The 20,566-nt window shown below is 42.1% G+C and overlaps 1 protein-coding gene across 1 annotated transcript in view; it reads left to right on the forward strand.

Annotated features, from left to right (window-relative positions):
• Positions 1–662: 662 nt before the first annotated feature.
• CNTN3 (contactin 3) overlaps positions 663–20,566 on the forward strand; it is a 393,558-nt gene continuing 373,654 nt past the window's right edge. The window contains exon 1 of the mRNA XM_043886672.1: positions 663–1,018. The gene's annotated coding sequence lies outside the window, so the exon portion shown is untranslated. The remainder of the gene's footprint in view (positions 1,019–20,566) is intronic.

Raw genomic sequence — 20,566 nt, forward strand, 5'->3', positions numbered from 1 at the left:
TTTTAACTAGCTATTCTCCTAATCATGGTAGGCTGTTTCCTACAGTTTTTCAATTAGAAGTAAAGCTACACTGAGCAACCCTTGCACAGGTAGGGAAGTTAGTGTAGTCTAGCTGTTCAAAGCACGGGGCTTAAGACTTCAGTAGGCTTTCATTCAAGGCCAGGTTCTCCAAACACTGTCTGTTATTTAAGAAAATAAAGGTGATAAGATCTACCTCACAGGATGCTTGTAAAAAGACACCGCCCCCCCCCCCCCCCCAAGAGGGCTCAATGACTCAATGAAGCCTTAGTCAAATTATTTCCTAATCACTAAAGCAGGGAGTAATAATAGATCCAGGGAGTAATAATAGATCCAGGGGTGCTCTGGGGACAAGCAATAATTAATTCACTTCAACCGCGCAGTCTACTACCTGGCACAGAGACAACCCTTAGTATATTACTGACTTCAATATTAAAATTGTGCATCTTTGTGCACTTGTAGGAGCGGAGCAGCAGAAACCCCCTACCCCTACCTTTAACCCCGCGCTCCCTGGAGCCCAACTGTGCGCGCACGAGGCCACCCAGTGGTGACGCGCTGAGCGCCTCCGCCCTCCGGCGCCGCGCCCAGCGCCCTGCGGCGGGCGAACGCACGCGGGCGCACGCGGCCCGAGCGCTGGGCGACGCGGGGTCCGGCGGGGCGCAGCGGGGCGAGCTGGTGGCGCGAGGCGCGGGACCTCGTTGGCTGTTCCGCAGCGCTCCCCACCCCTCCCGCCCGCGCGTCTCCCCTCCTTCCCGCGCCCGCGCGGAGAGGCGGAGGCGCAGGCAGCGCTTGCTCGGCGCCGGCAGCAGCCACAGCAGCCTGGCGCGCGGTGGCGGCGGCTGTCGGGCGGGCGCCGTGGGCTCGGCTGGGAACAGCGCGGGCCGGGACACTGCGGCGGCGGCGGCTCGCGCGGGCGCGCACTGCTGCCCAGCGGGCCCGGGCTGTCGGTGGCAGGCAAGTTGGCGGGGCCGGCGCCTGGTCAGCTAGCTGCAGGGACCAGGTAGGTTCTGGCATGCCCGGCTCCTCGCGCCGGTCCGGGTACTGGGATAAGCCATCCGCTGGGGCAAACTTTCCTCACTGGCTTTTTGGCTCCTTAGCCCCAAAGTTTGTTTGCTGTGAAATACATCCGAAGGGTCGAGAATAAGAGCTGCCTCTCCTGGCTGCTTTGCTTTAGGGGGTTTATTTTGCCTTTTCTCGGGGGAGGATTGATTTCCGGATAGGAAGACGCCGCATCCTTGGCAGGAGCGTGGCGAAAAGCGAGGTGGGTTCCCCTCGCTTATCCTTTACTGAGCGGTTTTGGCCAGTGAAAGTTGGGAGGAAAAGTTGTGAACCATGAGGGTGCGGAGGAAGAACCCCAGGTCCATGGTGCAGAGAGTGGAAATGGGAAACCTTTTTTTTTTTTTTTTTGCCAGAACCCTCCTTCCTGGCTTCCAGCTCTGAACAAGCCTGGGTGGAGGATGCTTCTATTAGCAATCAAGTTTTCCAGCTGCATTCTGTTTCCACTTTCAAATCTGCAGTCTTGGACGGAATCCTCCGTTGCGTTCATTTGCCAGGTTTTCTCTGATGGGCAGTGATCCAGTGTAATTGAGATTGGCCGCTCGTCTTTGGATGCTTCTCAGTTCTCTGAGGAGCCCTGAGAAGCTCACCAAGCGGGTACCAGAATATTGAGATCAGAAAACTAGGAAGTGCTAACCGGGCGCTCCAAGTCATAGCACCTTAGGGGATTTTTTTTTTTTTTTTTGGTTTGCTCGATATGAACAGCTTCTGGGCTCTGCTTGTGCAAAGCTCCACAGCTCACCAGTCCTATCCTTCCCTATTTCGTATTTGTTTATTGATTTACAACACGGAGATGCGCCCAGAGGAATGATTTAATAACAAACGGTGCCCGCTATGGGAAGGAGAGCAAATCTCCGTTCTGAGCCTAAGGGAGGGATACAGACAGAGCTCTGGGAAAGGGGTGGCTAAATCTGTTCCTCTCAAACCAAGATGTGGGGAAACACAGCTAGAGAAAGCAACAGACAGGAGATCTGTCATGTGCAGGAGGGAGGTCAGAAACCCCAGCTCATATGGTGACTAGCTAAATCCAGAAATAATTTAAAGATGATTAAGCAAGAATAACTGGGGGGAAAAAAAGTAGGAATACTGTGAGTGCTGTGGTCTCTGTCTACCCCCACAGAGATGAATATCACACCAGCTGAAAAAGAATCCTGATCTGTAAATAGATTAAAAACAGGAATTAATCAGAACAATGAATCAGCCCTTCTGAGATTGAAAGCAGGAGTAATTGCTTTTGAAACAGCTATTATGTCTCAATATTGAAGTCAAATGTGTTACTTTTGCCTTGTTAGCCCCTGTTTACAAACAGTAACAGGACTTTGGCTGCTGTAACCTGGCATCTGAGTTTGTGCTTTTAACCCTTTGTGGGTCAAGGTACAGGGACGAAGTTATCTGGGGTTAATATCCATATCCATTTGAACCGTGCTTGCAAAATGCCTACTATGTGCCAATTACTGAGTGCAGTAAGACAGGTTCTCCCAAGCATTGTTCATAAAAGATGTCTGATAGGTTCAGGTTTCTTAATGAGAAGACTGCAAATTATAAAATTAGGGGCTTCAGGGATTACTCATGTTTGAATGGTTGCTTGTAATCAGTTGAGAGTCAACATGTGGTTTGAGGACCCCGGAAAGGATCCATGTCCATCAGGAACATAGAGCAAAATGCTGCACATTTGTTTTTACACGAGTGGTGGGATTGAATACATATGCATGGGCCTCCTGTCTAAAGATGGGCTATCGGAGGCATTGAGTGGCTAATTGATTTGCAGCAGAATAGATTCAGGCACTGCCTGCCTCAGCAGACAATAACATTCAGCCCCATGCCCTACTTGCTGTGTGGATGTCATTAATGTAAGCCTGAAGACATGAAGGCATTAAGTTCATTTCTGCAGGAGAACGCTAACTTTTAAATATCCTTTACAACACAAACAGATAGCCCTTCAAATGGGAGCAAAACATTTAATAGGACCAAAGTGCTGAGCAATTTCAACTCGAGCAAAAGATTAGCTGCGGACAACAAGCTGTGGCCTTTCGGTTGCTGATTTATGTTCAATTTTATCACTGTCACATTTCATATATGCCTAATTATTACAAAATAATAACCTCTTGGCTCTGCTGGCAAGGTATGTCTTTCTCTTTTATAAGTTCCTAACTCCTTCTCATCCATTTAGTGCACATTTTCCAGCTTTGTTTTTACTGCATAATTTAAGTGTCCAACTTGAAGTTCTCATTAACTCTTAATATGTTTTGTGCTGAAATAGTATATAGATATAATTGCCCCTTTCAAGCTACCAGATCTATATATAGCTCCGTGTATTGTAGCAATGTCACCAAACAGAGAAGCTCTATTTTCCAGTTACCAGTTATTAAGTTGTTAGCAGTAAGGTAATGTTATCTTATGCATTAGGAGATACGTAGATGGCAAGAGGATTTATTGATGCTGTGCATGTTTGTCTGCCATCTCTGATTTAATCATTACCAGTCCAGCTTTAATAACCCTTCTGATCTTAGGGAGGTACTTTGCTTCCCTGATGATGCGCATCTCTGAGGTGCTCCTATGGTTTTATGAGTCACTTAATGCTATTGGGCTATTCCTTTCTTACGCTTGATAATAATGCATTGGATAATACCCTTTTTTGCAAAGATGTTTGGCAGTAATTAGCATGCTGCAGCCACAGAATATTTAAGATAGGACACTGCTTGACATTGATGGGTTACAGATCTCAGTCTCAGATCTAATTTGTATAAAAAATTCAGAATTGAGTATTGGATCATGTGTGTGAAATGACTTTTGTGTCCACTCCCTGCAAGTGTTCTTTGCCCCTTAGTCCCTTTCCCCATTGCAGCTCAGTATGTCTCCTAAACACGATGGAATATTCCTTTTGAAAATTTGCTGCAGGAGAAATGCACTTTCTCTTTGAAACTTTGTATGCCAAGTTTCAATCCACAGTACAGTTTTATTTCCCCCCCTTTTTATGTACATGTTATAAACAAGAAATAAGGCTTTGTAATAGAAGTGCTGGCAGAACTTTATTGCATCTCAAACAGCTCTGCTACTTGGAATGTAAATATTTGTAGAATCTTTACTGTGCAAGAAGCTGCCTTGCAAAAAAGTGAGAAGAAATGACTATTTTATTAAGTAGGATAAAATAATTCAGAAGGTATGCATATTCCTTATGGCAGACGTATTGACATTTTAAGAAATAGATTATGTATGTTATAGCAACTCCATAGCACTCTCTTAGGTGCCTTTAGAACTCAGACTATAAATTTTCTGTGTTCTAAAATAGAACAGATTTGTTTTTCTAAATCGTGACTCTGAATGCCTTGCAAATGTTAAGAGATGAGCTCGGTAATTCAAAAAGCACTTTGATTATATTGCCGATAAATGAGCCTGACAGTATACTATTTTTAATAGAATAAAGAATTATTGAGATCACAATACTTGAAAAACTCTTATTTTGGGAACTAGTGCAACTCAGTTCTCATGTGTGCTTTTGATTATAACTCTGAAACATTTCTCCGATTTGCCCACTTCCCTCCAGTCATAGCATCTTACTCCAACTCACCATCTTCTCTCCTGAGACAACCACACTGGCTTCCCTGCCTTCTTTCTTGATTCTTTCCCCAAATTCTTCTCACACAGCTGTCAGGGCAGTGTTTTTCTTTTGTCAATGTAAATTAAATTAGTACTCCTCTCCTCCAAGCACTTAGATGGCTTTCTGTGGTGTTCAGAGCTATTTGTGATAAGAGAGTCCTGTAGGATTCAAACACTACCAGTAAGAACTTACTAGGCTTTATTTTTTATGTCCCTGGTTTTGTTGACCTCTTTCCTGCCTTAGGGCTTCATCTGTCCCTTTGTCTGGTAGCTCTCTTTAGCCTTTGCCCCCAAACACACAGACACGTGAAGACACGCACACACACACACTCTGAAGATTTTGCCTGATGCTCGTTCCTCAGGTCACAGTTCAAATACCAATTTCTAAGAGAGGGCTCTCTTTCATTTCCTTTCTTCTCTAAATTAGGGCACCTCTGTTAGTCTTTTTCTGTTCATATCCTCCAGAACTTTCTCTTCATGTCCTCCTTATTGTAACTTGGAACTGTTTCCTCATCTGATACCTGTTGACTGTTCCGTGAGCCATCTGGTAAGCAGTTGTTCAGTCGCTCAGTTGTATCCAATGCTCTGTGACCCCATTGGCACGCTGCAGCACGCCAGGCTTCCCTGTCCTTGACTATCTCCCGGAGCTTGCTCAAACTCATGCCCATTGAGTCGATGATGCCATCCAACCATCTGGTCCTCTGTCATCCCCTTCTCCTCCTGCCTTTAGTCTTTTCCAGCATCAGGGTCTTTTCCAATGAGTTGGGTCTTTTCGAATGAGTTGGCTCTTTCTATCAGGTGACCAAACTATTGGAGCTTCAGTATCAATCATTCCGATGAATATTCAGGCTTGATTTCCCTCAGGATTGACTGGTTTGCTCTCCATGCAGTCCAAGGGACTCTCAGGAGTCTTCGCTAGCACCCGAGTTCGAAAGAATTGATTCTTCAGCACTCAGCCTTCTTTATGATCCAACACCCACATCCATGTGTGACTACTGGAAAAATCATAACTTTGACTAGACAGACATTTGTTGGCAAACTAATGTCTCTGCTTTGTAATAACGTGGTCTAGGTTTGCCATAGCTTTTCTTCTAAGGAGCAAGAGTCTTTAATTTCATGGCTGCAGTCACCATCTGCAGTGATTTTGGAGCCCAAGAAAATAAAGTCTGTCACTGTTTCCATTGTTAACCCATTTTTTGCCATGAAGTGATGGAACCAGATGCCATGATCTTAGTTTTCTGAAAGTGAGTTTTAAGACAGCTTTTTCACTCTCCTTGTTCACTTTCATCAAGAGGCTCTTTAGTGCCTCTTTGCTTTCTGCCATAATGTTGTCATCTGCATATCTGAGATTATTGGTATCTCTCCCAGCAATCTTGATTCCAGCTTGTGCTTCATCCAGCCCAGCATTTCACATAATGTATTCTGCTTACAATTTAAATAAGCAGGGTGACAATATATAGCCTTAATGTACTCCTTTACCAACTTTGAACCAATATGTTTTTCCATGTCTGGTTCTAACTTGCTTCTTGACCTACATACAGATTTGTTAGGAGCAGGTACGTTATTCCCATCTCTTCAAGAATTTTCCACAGTTTTTTGTGATCCACAGAATTAAAAGCTTTATTTAGTGTAGTCCCTGAAGCTTCAGTAGATGTTTTTCTAGAATTCTCTTGCTTTTTCTGTGATCCAGTGGATGTTGACAATGTGATCACTGGTTCCTCTGTCTTTTCTAAACTCAGCTTGTACATCTGGAAGTTATCAGTCCATGTACTGTTGAAGCATAGCTTAAAGGATTTTGATCATTACTTTGCTAGCATGTGAAATAAGTGCAATTATGCGGTAGTGTAAACATTTTTTGGCATTGCCCTTCTTTTGGTTTGGAATGAAAGCTGAACATTTCCAGTCCTGTGGCCACCGCTGTTTTCCAAATTTGCTGACATATTGAGTGTAGCACTTTAACAGCATCATGAAATAGCTCAGGTGGAATTCCATCACCTCCACTAGCTTTGTTCGTAGTGATGCTTCCTAAGGCCCACTTGACTTTGCACTACAGGATGTCTGGTTCTAGATGAGTGATCACAGCATTGTATATATCCATGTCATAATGATCTTTCTTGTATAGTTCTTCTGTGTATGCTTGCCACCTCTTCTTAATCTCTTCTGTCCATACCATTTCTGTCCTTTATTGTGCCCATCTTTGCATGAACTCTTCCCTTGGTCTCTCAAATTTTCTTGAAGAGATCTCTAGTCTTTTCCCATTCTATTGTTTTCCTCTATTTTTTGCATTGTTCACTTAGGCAGGCTTTCTTATATATCCTTGTTATTCTTTGGAACTGTACATTCACATGGGTATATCTATCCTTTTCTCCTTTGCCTTTTGCTTTTTTCCTGTTATTTGTGAGACCTCCTCAGACTACCTTTTTACCTTTTTGCATTTCTTTTTCTTGGGGATGGTTTTGAACAGTGCCTCCAGTACAGTGTTATGAACCTCCATCCATAGTTCTTCAGGCACTCTGTCTATCAGATGTAATCCCTTGAATCTGTTTGTCACTTCCACTGTATAATTGTAAGGGATTTGATTTAGATACCTGAATGGTCTAGTGGTTTTCCCTACTTTCTTCAATTTAAGTCTGAATTTTATAATAACTAGTTCATGATTTGAGCCACAGTCAGCTCTTGGTCTTTTTATTTATTTATTTATTTATTTTTGCTGACTGTATAGAGCTTCTCCATCTTTGGCTGCAAAGAATATAATGAATCTGATTTCATTACAGGCTTCCCTGATGGCTCAGATGGTAGAGAGTCCAATTTCCGTATTGACCATCTGATGATGTCCGTGTGTAGAGCCATCTCTTGTGTTGTTGGAGGAGGTTGTTTGCTATGACCACTGTGTTCTCTTGGCAAATTCTGTTAGTCTTTGTCCTGCTTCATTTTTTACTCCAAGGCCAAACTTGCCTGTTACTCCAGGTATCTCTTGATTTCTTACTTTTGCATTTCAGTTGCCTATGATGAAAAAGACACCTTTCTTTGATGTTAGTTCTAGAAGGTCTTGTAGGTCTTCATAGAACTGTTCACCTTCAACTTCTTCAGCATTATTGGTTGGGGCATAGACTTGGATTACCATTATGTTAAATGGTTTGCCTTGGAAATGAACAGAGATCATTCTGTCATTTTTGAGCTTGCACCCAAGCACTGCATTTTGAACTCTTTTGTTGACTATGATGGCTACTCCATTTCTTCTAAGGGATTCTTGCTCACAGTTGTAGACATAATGGTCATCTGAATTAAATCTACCTGTTCCCATCCATTTTAGTTCACTGAGTCCATCGATGTTCACTCTTGTCATCTGTTTGACCACTTTCAATTTACTTTGATTCATGGACCTAACATTCCAGGTTCCTATGCAGTATTGCTCTTTACAGCATCAGACTTTACTCCCACCCCCAGACACATCCACAACTGGGTGATGTTTCTGCTGTGGCTTAGCCTCTTCATTCCTTCTGGAGCTATTTCTCCACTCTTCTCCAGTAGCATATCTGGCACCTACTGACCTTAGTTCATCTTTCAGTGTCATATCTTTTTGCCTTTTCATACTGTTCATTGGGTTCTCAAGGCAAGAATGATGAAGTGGTTTGTCATTCTCTTCTCCAGAGTACCACATTTTGTCAGAACTCTACACCATGACCTGTCCATCTTGGGAGGCCCTACATTGCATGGCTCATAGTTTCATTGAGTTAGACAGGGTTGCAGTCCATGTGATCAGTTTGGTTAAGCAATTACCACATCTGTTTCCCTTGTTACTGCAAGGCAGGTCCTTTCATAGTATCTGGCTCACAGTGAGTTTGATCCACCCATGCAGCTTGCTGTTGCTGCTCACTTTCTAAGTTGTAGCTGACTCTTTGTGACCCCAAGGACTATATAGCCCTCCAGGCTCCTCTGTCCATGGGATTTTCAAGGCAATAATACTGCAGTGGGTTGCCATTTTCTTCTCCTGGGGATCTTCCTGACCCAGGAATCCAACCCCTGTCTCCTGCTTGGCTAGTAGACTCTTTACCACTGAGCCAGTAGGAAACCGTGATCCCACCCATGAGAACTGAGCTTTGGGGGCATTGAGTTTGCAACATGTGACTGAGCACCCCTATGACCAAGGATTCTGTGAAGATTCTCCCTGTTCAGCAAAAGTCTGCAGCTGGCTTTCAGAGTATTCTCTCTGTGGCGTTGTGCATAGTCTCTTAGATCTCTTGAATATCTACTACTTCAGACTTATTTTGTCAATATGGCAGTCATCCTTTTTCTTCTCAAGCTGGTTCAAATTTAGAAGTTGTCTTTTTTCTTTGACTCTCATCGTGGTCCTCAAGGCATGTGGCACCAGAGGTGATTGGCATCATCCTCTTCCTTTGTTCCTGTAGGTAGTCAACTGCTTAAAAATACAAGAACTTTTATTCAGGTTATTATGCACCAGTGTAGTGTCCAAGGGTGACTCAGGTAAAGAATCTGCCTGTGATGCGGGAGATCCAGGTTTGATCCCTAGATTGGGAAGACCCCCTGGAGAAGGGAATAGCTACCCACTCCAGTATTCTTGCCTGGAGAATTCCATGGACAGAGAAGCCTGGTGGGCTATAGTCCATGGGTTGCAAAGAATCGAACACAACTGAGTGACTAACACCTTCACTTTAGGGTTCAAGCACTTTATTTCCTGTACACATTTTACTTAAATATGGCAGGTTAAGAAACGATCTTCCTTCCCACACTCCCTTTCTTGCTCCAGTCTTTCCAACCCATGGTGTTGTGTTAATCCATCTTGTGTCATTGGACAGTCACTGCCTAGAGAAAAAGTGCCACTGATGCACCTGTCTACATGAGACTTCTTCCCCTGGTTCCCCCCACATAGAGCATTCCCACTACAGGCACCGTCTTTAACTTTCCTTACAATTCAGTGTGACAAAACTTCAAGGTCTCTGCACCCAGGGGTTCCATCTCAAGCCCCTCATTCCCATTTCAGTTCATCTCTACCCTCAATTCACTGTTACCTCTGACAGGAAAGCTCTTTACTTTCAATCCTACCATTTATCCAGTTATGCCCATCCATGTTTCTCCAAGAAGTTTTTCTTGTCCTCCTAGACTAGATTTGCCCCACGCTGACTGCTCTTACCTGTGTTTTAAAATGTTCTTTAGAGAGACAATGGATTAGAGTTTAACTGTTCATTTTTTAATATCTGCCTTTCCTGATAGTCTGTGAGTAGAGTAGAACCCACATATTAGGATTTTGGCAAGTATTTGTGGAAGGAAAAATAGATTCTACTGTAGTTATATCAGGGCTTCTTTTTTTGAACTTAAAATTATTTTAGTGTATACGTAAAGATTTTATTTTACTTTACACAGGGTGACAAGCCATTCGTTGACAGTAGATGAATATCTTAATAATGATCTGAATTTAGAAAATTATTTTAACAGACCTATACCCTAAAAGAAGCATAAGCTAAAGGTTGTCAGTATCAAGGATTGGTCCTTGGTGTAATTGGTTCATTTTAGTGCAAGGGGATACTTTGGAATTCTCAAATTTCATTTTTTATTAGAATAAAACATTGGGATAAGAAATAACTAAATGACTGCGTTGCAAGAAATCAAAGGCATTTCTTCCCTGAGCTATAATTTTAATTGCTTATAAATGGATGAAAGCTTTATGAGCATTAAACAGTCTCACCAGTTATCCTTCAAACAGAAAGCCCCTTTTATTGTGCTGAATATACTCTTTTTTTCACTGCTTCACAGTTAATGATCTTTCTAGAAACATGGACTGTCCTTCTTGAAATAATGGAAATCCCTTGGCCCTTACAGGACTTTCGGAGTTACCTGTGGGAGTGAGTCTTGGTAACCTACATCTTAAAACTTTTTGTTTTCAAGTTATTATACTCATAGCAAGTTGCAGAGATAGTACAAAGAGTTCTGAATATCCTTCACCCAACTGCCTGTGATGGTGACGTTGCCTATAGCTGTAGTATCATACCAGAACCAGTAAATCGATCCTAGTGCGTTATATTAACTAGACAACAGATCTTATTCTGGTGTCACTCTTGTTTTAACCTGATTGCAAGAATGTGTATATACCTCTGTGCTGTTTTATGCCATATATAGGTTCACGAGTCTAGAATTTTAATTCAAAGGACAACTGTCCTGAGAGCTGCAGTTTCGGTGTGAGCCTACACTGATGTAATATTTTTCAAGTGTCTTTGAGGTGTCAAAAGTTCCACTTCTACAGACCTTTTTCCATGCAAATATTTGTCTTCTTCTTAAATATCATGCAGTTCTTTACCTCGGAGTTGCCTGTATGTTAAAAAAAAAAAGGTTGCTATGGAAATGGAAATCTTGGCATTTTATAAATCAGGATATGACATTTGGGTGGTTCTCTGTGGTCATTGGTTTGGGAATCTGTGTTGACTTTCAGTACTACTTTTAACGAGTCCTGCAGGTAAACGTGTTTGTTTAATCAGAGTTGGATAGCACTTTTATGCCACCAGGATGAAGACCCAGCTGAATGCATTCTTGTACTTTCAAACTGAATCAGAGTCCATTTTTATTTCTTACATAGAAATAGTCACTCTTTAAAATAACTTAACACGTTGCAGTAGACGGTAATGACCCTTTTCAGGCAATTAAAATCAGCTGAACAGTATAGCTAGTGATCTAATCTTATGGCTGCTACTCACTTGGGCTGGCCGCCTCTGTGAATGTAAAGCAGCAGAAAGTTGCTGATTACCATTCCTTGTTACTAATTCTGATGAATATTCTGAAGCCTCTAGAATATAGATAAGGCACAGTTATACCCAAGTTGGGTGCCTGCAACAGTAGACAGTACCTCCTTTACCCCCACCCATTCCCTATACCTACAAAGGCATTCACATTTATATATTGGGCAGTTTGCCATTTTTCTGAACTCTTCTCAGTGACTCTTTACTGGGACTTCTTTTATTTTTGACAAGCGAAACCACCTGAGCGCTGTGTATACCTGCTGTGCAGTTTGGAAACTTGAGTCTTGGGTGTCAGATATTTTCTCACTCATAATCTCATGCCATTAAATAAAATGTTTCTCATGTGCAATGGAAAGATAATACATGTTTATACTTAGTACTAATTTACTGAATTGTTATTTCACTAATATTAAGCAGTAATTGCCTCTGTGGGTTTGGTGGTGTAGTACTCATTAGAGATATTAGTTTTTAAAAATAACAGGTCTTAATATATAGGTTTTGTTGTGTCATGAAACAAACCATATATTCTGGAAAGGTTCTTATACGTGGAGGGCATACATATTTCCAAAGATGAGAAATGCTAGACTTACAGGCATTATCTCTTTTTAACCTAATAGGGTCATAATTGTCTGTTGATGTAAATGTTTTTGCATTACAACTTGCTTGGGAGTATTCTTGTCATTTTTCCAGAAACTTCTTATGGGGTTTTCTTCCTGAATCTTGATTTTCTTTGCTTTTAAATTATTATTCCATCTGATTATTAGTAATCTGATTATTTCTTTGTCATTCTTCCCACCCACTTTGATTCATCTCCCCAACACACCTTACCCAAGACATAGATTGGAATAGGGAATAGATTAATCCTGAATCATAAAGTCATAGGACTTCCCAGGTGGTGCTAGTGGTGAAGAGCTTGCCTGCCAATGCAGGAGACGTAAGTGATGCAGGTTTGATCCTTGGGTCAGGAAGATCCCCTGGAGGAGGGCATGGCTACCCACTCTCGTATTCTTGCCTGACAGGACTGAAGTGACTTGGCACGCACACACACACAACTTCATAGAGTAAGAAATACATTCATTTTGTATGCATTCAAGCAGAAGAGAATAAAATCTAATGATGGAGAGGCTTTTGCAGTTTTATATAGGGTTAAATGTCAGTGTTATTTAAAGTTAGTATCTTCTTCCTCCCTTCTTTTTCATCTCCCCTTCTCTTTCTTTCCTTTTGTTAGTTTTATTTCTTGCTTTAGGGTCATTTTTGAATGGACTCTTCTATACTGACCCCTAGTGGGTAAAGGTTTTTAGTTGTCTGTAATTGAAAAAATTACATATCTTTGCAGGTGTCCCCCACCCCCCACTCCCAGGGATGGGAAAGGAAAGTCTAAATTGTGTCTGTCGTGTTTGATTGTCAGAGAAAAATAACTTTAGAAAAAGATAAAGCACACATCAGCACACACATCTCCTTGTGGGAGACTGTCTGCAATGACACTGTCTTTGGTACCCTGCTCTTTCTTCCCTTTAAGCAATTAATTTATTTCCCTTCCCTTTGGGCTAAGTTATGGTATTTGAGCAATAAAATGTAGACAAAGTGAAGTGTACGTATGAATCTGAATGCTGATCCTCAACCTTAAGATACTGGGAGGTTCCATTCTTGCCATGAGTTGTTGTTTTAGTTGCTGAGTCACATCCGACTCTTTGTGACCCCATGGACTGTAGCCTGCCAGGCTCCTCTGTCCGTGGGATTTCCCAGGCAAGAATACTGAATTAGGTTGCCATGCCCTTCTTCAGGGGATCTTCCAGAACCAGGGATCGAACCTGTGTCTCCTACATTGGCAGGTGGATTCTTTATCACTGAGCCCCCCTGGGAACCCCATCTTACCCTGAGACCACCACGTAAAAAGTCCAGGAAAGCCTTTTAACAATGAGTAGCCAGATAAAGACAGAGCTGATAACCAAAATTGGTAATCAGTCATGTGAGTGATCAGTTAAGTCATCGGAAGATTAATATTACATGAATGACCCCAGGCGTAATGGCAAACCAATTGCTCAGCTTAACTCAGGTCAAATGCATAATAATCAGCAAATACATGTGGTTAAGTGATTCAGTTTGGGGGTAGTTTATGCAGCAATAACATACACGTTCTAATTTTAAAAGCATATTATAAAAGATAGGTAAATGTTCTTAAAACATGGGGTCTTATCTCTTTTTTGTTATTTTATAAATGTCTTGTCAGCTTTTCTTTTGTAAATAACTATCTGAAAATCTCAAGGGTTTGTAACAATAGAGTCCCCTCCCCTCTGTTGCCTGTGAGCCGAGGGTTGGCCCCGGGACGGTCTGGCTCCCTTCCATGCTGTGGAGTGACCGTGCATCTGCCCACTGTGGCTTTCCATTTTGGAGTCCAGGTTGAAGGCCCAGCTGTAGTGGATACTGTGGTGCTCTCTCTGGGTCCACCTATTCCGGGCTGATATACCTACCCATGTCTGCTCGGAATACCAGCTACCAGTGGCCCTCAGTGTCCTCTCCCCACTAGGAATTTCCTTCTGTGTAGGGAGCTGTCTCAGCCAAGTCTATGCCTTTTCTTGGGTGGTGACTCGTACAGGTGACAGATACAGCGGCAACAAAACCTGGTCCCCTGGTTTTGGCACAACTCTGAAGGATCATCCCAACTCCAAAAGCCCTTTAGGACTACTGATGCCTCCACTGTAGCTACTTTACCAGTTCCCCTCTGGCTCTTCTTGCCTTTTTTCTTTTTTTAACTTCCTAATACCCTTTTTTTTTTCTTTTTCCTTTTTTCACAATCATTTCTCCATTAAACCTTCTTCATCTCAGATTTTGTTCCTAGGGAATTCAAGTCAAGAAAGCTCCATATTTCTGGTATATTCTTATGGAAGGTAATAGAAACCCAAGGGACTTACCTGAACTGTGCAGTTGCTTTCAAAACTTTGGCTAGAACTGGTCATGTATCAGGTTTTCTAGCATTTCATTGGCCAGAAGCCACCATATGGCCAATAAAAAGATAAAGTAAATGTTTACAAATCACAGTAAATCTACCATAGTGTACCTGTTGCACACAAAGTATACTTTTAATCACATGTATACAAATTTTGCTCACTTCCTCTACATAAACTATACCCCCAAAGTCTTATCTAATCATATCATCAGGCTAGAAGTCTAAGATTTTAGTAAAGTCTCAACATCTTATGAGTCTAAGCCAGACCCTTCCTAGCACATTATAGTTTTTTCTGGGTCCTGGCATATGTCTCATATCTTGATATGCTATCAAAAGACTGCATGGGCAAGACAATGGGCAGAAACACATTCCACATATAGGTCTAGGGGTGAAGAAGAACTATTTGTGAATCATGAATACAGTTTACATCTATTATTGATTTATTGCCACAGTAATTCAAGTCTATACCCCAACCAGTAATGCCGAAAGAGCTGAAGTTGAACAGTTCTATGAAGACCTACAAGACCTTCTAGAACTAACACCCAGAAAAGATGTCCTTTTCATTATAGGGGACTGGAATGCAAAAGTAGGAAGTCAAGAAACACCTGGAGTAACAGGCAAATTTGGCCTTGGAGTACAGAATCAAGCAGGGCAAAGGCTAATAGAGTTCTGCCAAGAGAATGTGCTGATCATAGCAAACACCCTCTTCCAACAACACAAGAGAAGACTCTACACATGGACATCACCAGATGGTCGACACTGAAATCAGATTGATTATATTCTTTGCAGCCAAAGATGGAGAAGCTGTATACAGTCAGCAAAAACAAGAACAGGAGCTGACTGTGGCTTGGATCATCAACTCCTTATTGCCAAATTCAGACTGAAATTGAAGAAAGTGGAGAAAACCACTAGAGCATTCAGGTATGACCTAAATCAAATCCCTTATGACTATACAGTGGAAGTGAGAAATAGATATAAGAGACTAGATCTGATAGACAGAGTGCCTGATGAACTATGGACGGAGGTTCATGACATTGTACAGGAGACAGGAATCAAAATCATCCCCAAGAAAAAGAAATGCAAAAAAGCAAAATGGCTGTCTGAGGAGGCCATACAAATAGCTGTGAAAAGACGGGAAGTGAAAAGCAAAGGAGAAAAGGAAAGATATTCCCATTTGAATGCAGAGTTCCAAAGAATACCAAGGGGAGATAAGAAAGCCTTCCTCAGCAATCAATACAAAGAAATAGAGGAAAACAATAAGTAGGAAAGACTAGAGATCTCTTCAAGAAAATTAGAGATACCAGCGGAGCATTTCATGCAAAGATGGGCTCAATAAATGACAGAAATGGTAGGGACCTAACAGAAGCAGAAAGGAGAGGTGGCAAGAATACACAGAAGAACTGTACAAAAAAGATCTTCACAACCCAGATAATCACGATGGTGTGCTCACTCACCTAGAGCCAGACATCCTGGAATGCGAAGTCAAGTGGGCCTTAGGAAGCATCACTATGAACAGAGCTAGTGGATGTGATGGAATTCCAGTTAAGCTATTTCAAATCCTGAAAGATGATGCTGTGAAAGTGCTGCACTCAATATGCCTGCAAATATGGAAAACCCAGCAGTGGCCACAGGACTGGAAAAGGTCAGTTTTCATTCGAATCCCAAAGAAAGGCAATGCCAAAGAATGCTCAAACTACTGCACAATTGCACTCATCTCACATGCTAGTAAAGTAATGCTCAAAATTCTCCAGGCCAGGCTTCAGCAATACATGAACCGTGAACTTCCAGATGTTCAAACTGAAATTAGAAAAGGCAGAGCAACCAGAGATCAAATTGCCAACATCCGATGGATCATCGAAATAGCAAGAGAGTTCCAGAAAAACATCTATTTATGCCTTATTGACTAAAGCCTTTGACTGTGTGGATCACAATAAACTGTGGAAAATTCTTCAAGAGATGGGAATACCAGACCACCTCACCTGCCTCTTGAGAAACCTGTATGCAGGTCAGGAAGCAACAGTAAGAACTGGACATGGAACAACAGACTGGTTCCAAATAGGAAAAGGAGTATGTCAAGGCTGTGTATTGTCACTCTGGTTATTTAACTTATATGTAGAGTTCATCATGAGAAATGCTGGGCTGGAGGAAGCACAAGCTGGAATCAAGATTGCCAGGAGAAATATCAGTAACCTCAGATATACAGATGATACCACCCTTATGGCAGAAAGTGAAGAAGAACTAAAGAGCCTCTTGATGAAAGTGAAAGAGGAGAGTGAAAAAGTTGGCTTAAAGCTCAACATTCTAAAAACTAAGATGATGGCATCCAGTCCCATCACTTCATGGCAGAGAGATGGGGAAACAGTGGACACCGTGACTGACTTTATTTTTCTGGGCTCCAAAATCACTGCAGATGGTGACTGCAGCCATGAAATTAAAAGACGCTTACTCCTTGGAAGGAAAGTTATGACCAACCTAGACAGCATATTAAGAAGCAGAGACATTACTTTGCCAACAAAGGTCCATCTGGTCAAGGCTATGGTTTTTCCAGTGGTCATGTATGGATGTGAGATTTGGACTACAAAGAAAGCTGAGCACCGAAGAATTGATGCTTTTGAACTGTGGAGTTGGAGAAGACTCTTGAGAGTCCCTTGGACTGCAAGGAGATCCAACCCGTCCATCCTAAAGGAGATCTGTTGTGGATGTTCATTGGAAGGGCTGATGTTGAAGCTGAAACTCCAGTACTTTGGTCACCTGATGGGAAGAGCTGACTCATTGGAAAAGACCCTGATGCTGCGAAAGACCAAGGGCAAGAGGAGAAGGGGACGACATAGGATGAGATGGTGGATGGCATCATCGATTTGATGGACATGGGTTTGGGTGGACTCTGGGAGTTAGTGATGGACAGGGAGGCTTGGCATGCTGCGATTCATGGGGTTGCAAAGAGGCAGACATGACTGAGCGTTTGAACTGAACTGAACTGATTCTACATAAATAGCAACCAGAAAAGTTCTGTAGCCTCAAAGGGAAATTCATCTAGTTTTTTGCTGTTGCAGATTGGCTGGTGTGGCTCTGCTGAACTCAGCTACACTTGCTCATATTTTTGTGGATGATCTGAGAGTTGGCACATCTTGACGGCTTGCCTAGAGTGCCTTGCTCAAGCTGCAGGTCTGGCTGATTCAGGTATTTCCACATGTTATTCTGGGGTGCAAGCTGAAGGAGAAGCTCCGTGGTGGAAACTATTCTTATGCCAGTTGCATGAGTACAAAAGGATAAGTAGAAACATAGATCTATTACGATCTTGACTTGCAACTAGCATATCACCTTTGTATGTCTGTGGGCCATAACAAGAAACAGGGCCAAAGCCAAATTCCAGGGAGTGGGACTATCTTCTGCCCCTTAAGTGGGAGGAACTGTCACATGGCCAAGGCACAGGTAGGGAGGGGTGGAGAATTTGAGCCAATAATGAAAACTGCCATACCAGCAAGCCTCATATCCATTAAGCATTGTAAATACCCTTTAGATTTTAGTTGCTTTTCAAATAAGAAACAGGAAATGTAAATGTCTGTTTATTGCCTTTGAATGAATTATAACTCTTTAATTGCTGCCTGAGTGGAAGAGTTCAGTATGAGGTTGAGTAATACAGAGAGAGAAAATATAATGAAGGCTCTAAGGGAGCATACAGTCCAATGGGAAGAACTGACATGTATTTAGAAACCTAGTGAACAATATTATGAAAATGTGCCTGTTGTTATGCAGTGCGTCTTAATCCAGGCAGATTTTGTTTACCACTTAATAGTTTGTGACCTTGGCTACATTCTTCAGCTTAGTTTCTTCATCTTTAAAGTTGGAATATTGATTCCAACTGTGTGAATTTGTTGTAATAAATATAGGAGGTAAGGACCTTAAGGGAAAGTCAACGGTTTTGCTACCTATCAAGATTTGTTTCTGTACAATATTAATGTTGGTGTCCTTATTATTCTCTATTTGCATTCCCTCTCTCTCTCTCTCTCTCTAATTCATAGAATAATGGAAATGTGATATGTGTGGAAAGACAAGGGAGTTCAGAAGAAAAGGAATCTGAGCTGACTATCAAGTAGAATGATCAGGGAAGGCCTCCTGTGAATCTAGGACTGAACTGAATCCTCGGTGCATGGAGGGTTGGAAGTCAAAATACATATAGTTTATCTGGTTGGTAAGACTGTCCTGGCAAGTTCTTCTGATGGATCATTTCCATGCTTGTTGCAGTGGAGAACATGTTAGGTGGATAGTTGGCAGGTTGTAAATTGTTACAGAGGAAGATTTTGCTTTGGGTGGAGTGTCAGGTATTAGAGCATGGAGGTAGATGGGAGGTCATGTCCTGTTGTGAATCTCAGGTACTAAGAGACCAAGGAGGGGGTGGATCTAGGTAAAATCTCTCTTTGTATTGCTTTCATGTTAGGTCCAAAAATGCTTGTACAGTTTAGCATCTTAGAATATATTTTACTGGTGAGACCAAAAAGATTCATTGAATACCTTAGGTCAAATAACAGATTAATAACCTAACCAGAAATGGGATCTACATGTCCCATGTCCGAAAGCAATGCATTTTTCACCCCAGATCAGCCTCCACTTATAAGGAAAAAAATTATTTAACTGTAAATGAGAGCTATTGCCTTGTCTTCCATAGTGATTGTGAGTGAACTTTTCTACTCATCTCAGACCCCAAGTAGACTCACTCTTCTTTCTGTGTAAAATTTTATCTCTATGACTAAAATTGACTTTACTTTTCAGGACCTATTTCAGCTTCCCTTCCAAGCTTAACCCTGTCATTTCCCTTCTTTTCAAGATGGTCTTACTTCCCTCTTTTGGTCATGGAGACTTTGATTGGTTCATTTTCCTTCTCTCTCAAGTGAATCATTTACTTATTTTCTTCCCCTCTTTTTCCTCTTCATTGTAACAAGAGGAATGCAAAATCTAATGAAGACTTTCACCTGTCACTGGTGATTTTCTTTCCATCATCCCATATTAATATCTGGAATCCTCATAATTTTTTTTTCTTTAAGATTGATTCATTTATGACTATGCTGGGTCTTCTTTGCTGTGCAGGCTTTTCTGTAGTTGTGGTGAGTGGGGTCTACTCCCTGTGGTACGCAAGCTTATCATTGCAGTGGCTTCTTTGGTTGCAGAGCATAGACTCTGTGGCGCACAGGCTTCATTAGTTGCAGCTTGCAGTCTCTAGAATACTGGCTCAGTAGCTGTGTTTCACAGGCTCAGTTGCTCCACGGCATATGGGATTGTCCCGAACCAGGGATCAAACCAGTATCCCTTGCGTTGCAAGGCTGATTCCCAACTACTGGACCACCAAGGAAGCCCTTAATGATTTTCTTTCTTCTGTCAAAATCATGTGCTGTGTTTATGAGCACAATTATGAGTTGCTCAGTAGTGTCTGACTCTTTGTGACCCCATGGACTGCAGCCCAACAGGGTCTTTTGTCCATGGAATTCTCCAGGCAAGAGTACTGGAGTGTGTTGCCATTTCCCACTCCAAGCAATCTTCTCAACCCAGGGATCGAACCTGCATCTCTTGCATCTCCTGCATTGGCAGGCAGATTCTTTACCACTGTGCCACCTGGGAACCCCCTTAAAAATCATACCCATCTTTTAAAAAATTCACCTTAACATCTCTTTTTTCATCTCTCTCTCTCTCTTGCTCTCTCTAGTTTAATCTAAAAGTCTAAACCTATTTATCTTAATTGTTTGCTTTATTACTGTAAGAAGCTATTGATAATCATTTACCCCTTCCCAAGGAAAGGATGATTTCTTTCCTGCCGCATTGTTGATGGCAGGCTTGGTCCCTTGACTTACTTTGGCCAAGGGAATGTGAGCATTTCATATTTAATCCCTCCCTGCAGGGACTCCGGGAGCCCATACTTGGTTCTGTGTGTCCTCATCTGCTTCTGCAGCCATGAAAGCCTGAGCTTAAATGGAGTTTCCATGAGCCTGGGAACTGAGTGGCTGCTGTGAGCAGAGCCCTCCGTGGACCTGCAGGGGACATCAAATAGGAGCATGAGTTAAACTTCACTGTTGCCATCTACAGAGATTTTCAAGTTGTTTGTTGATATGTGTGAGGGTGAGGCAGAAGCAGTGATATACCATAACCTCCTTTATGCTGGTCAGTATACAATGTCTACTTGGATGTTTCAGAGCCCTTCAGCCTTGAT

This window comes from Cervus elaphus, chromosome 24, assembly GCF_910594005.1.
Source record: "Cervus elaphus chromosome 24, mCerEla1.1, whole genome shotgun sequence".
Taxonomy (NCBI): domain Eukaryota; kingdom Metazoa; phylum Chordata; class Mammalia; order Artiodactyla; family Cervidae; genus Cervus; species Cervus elaphus.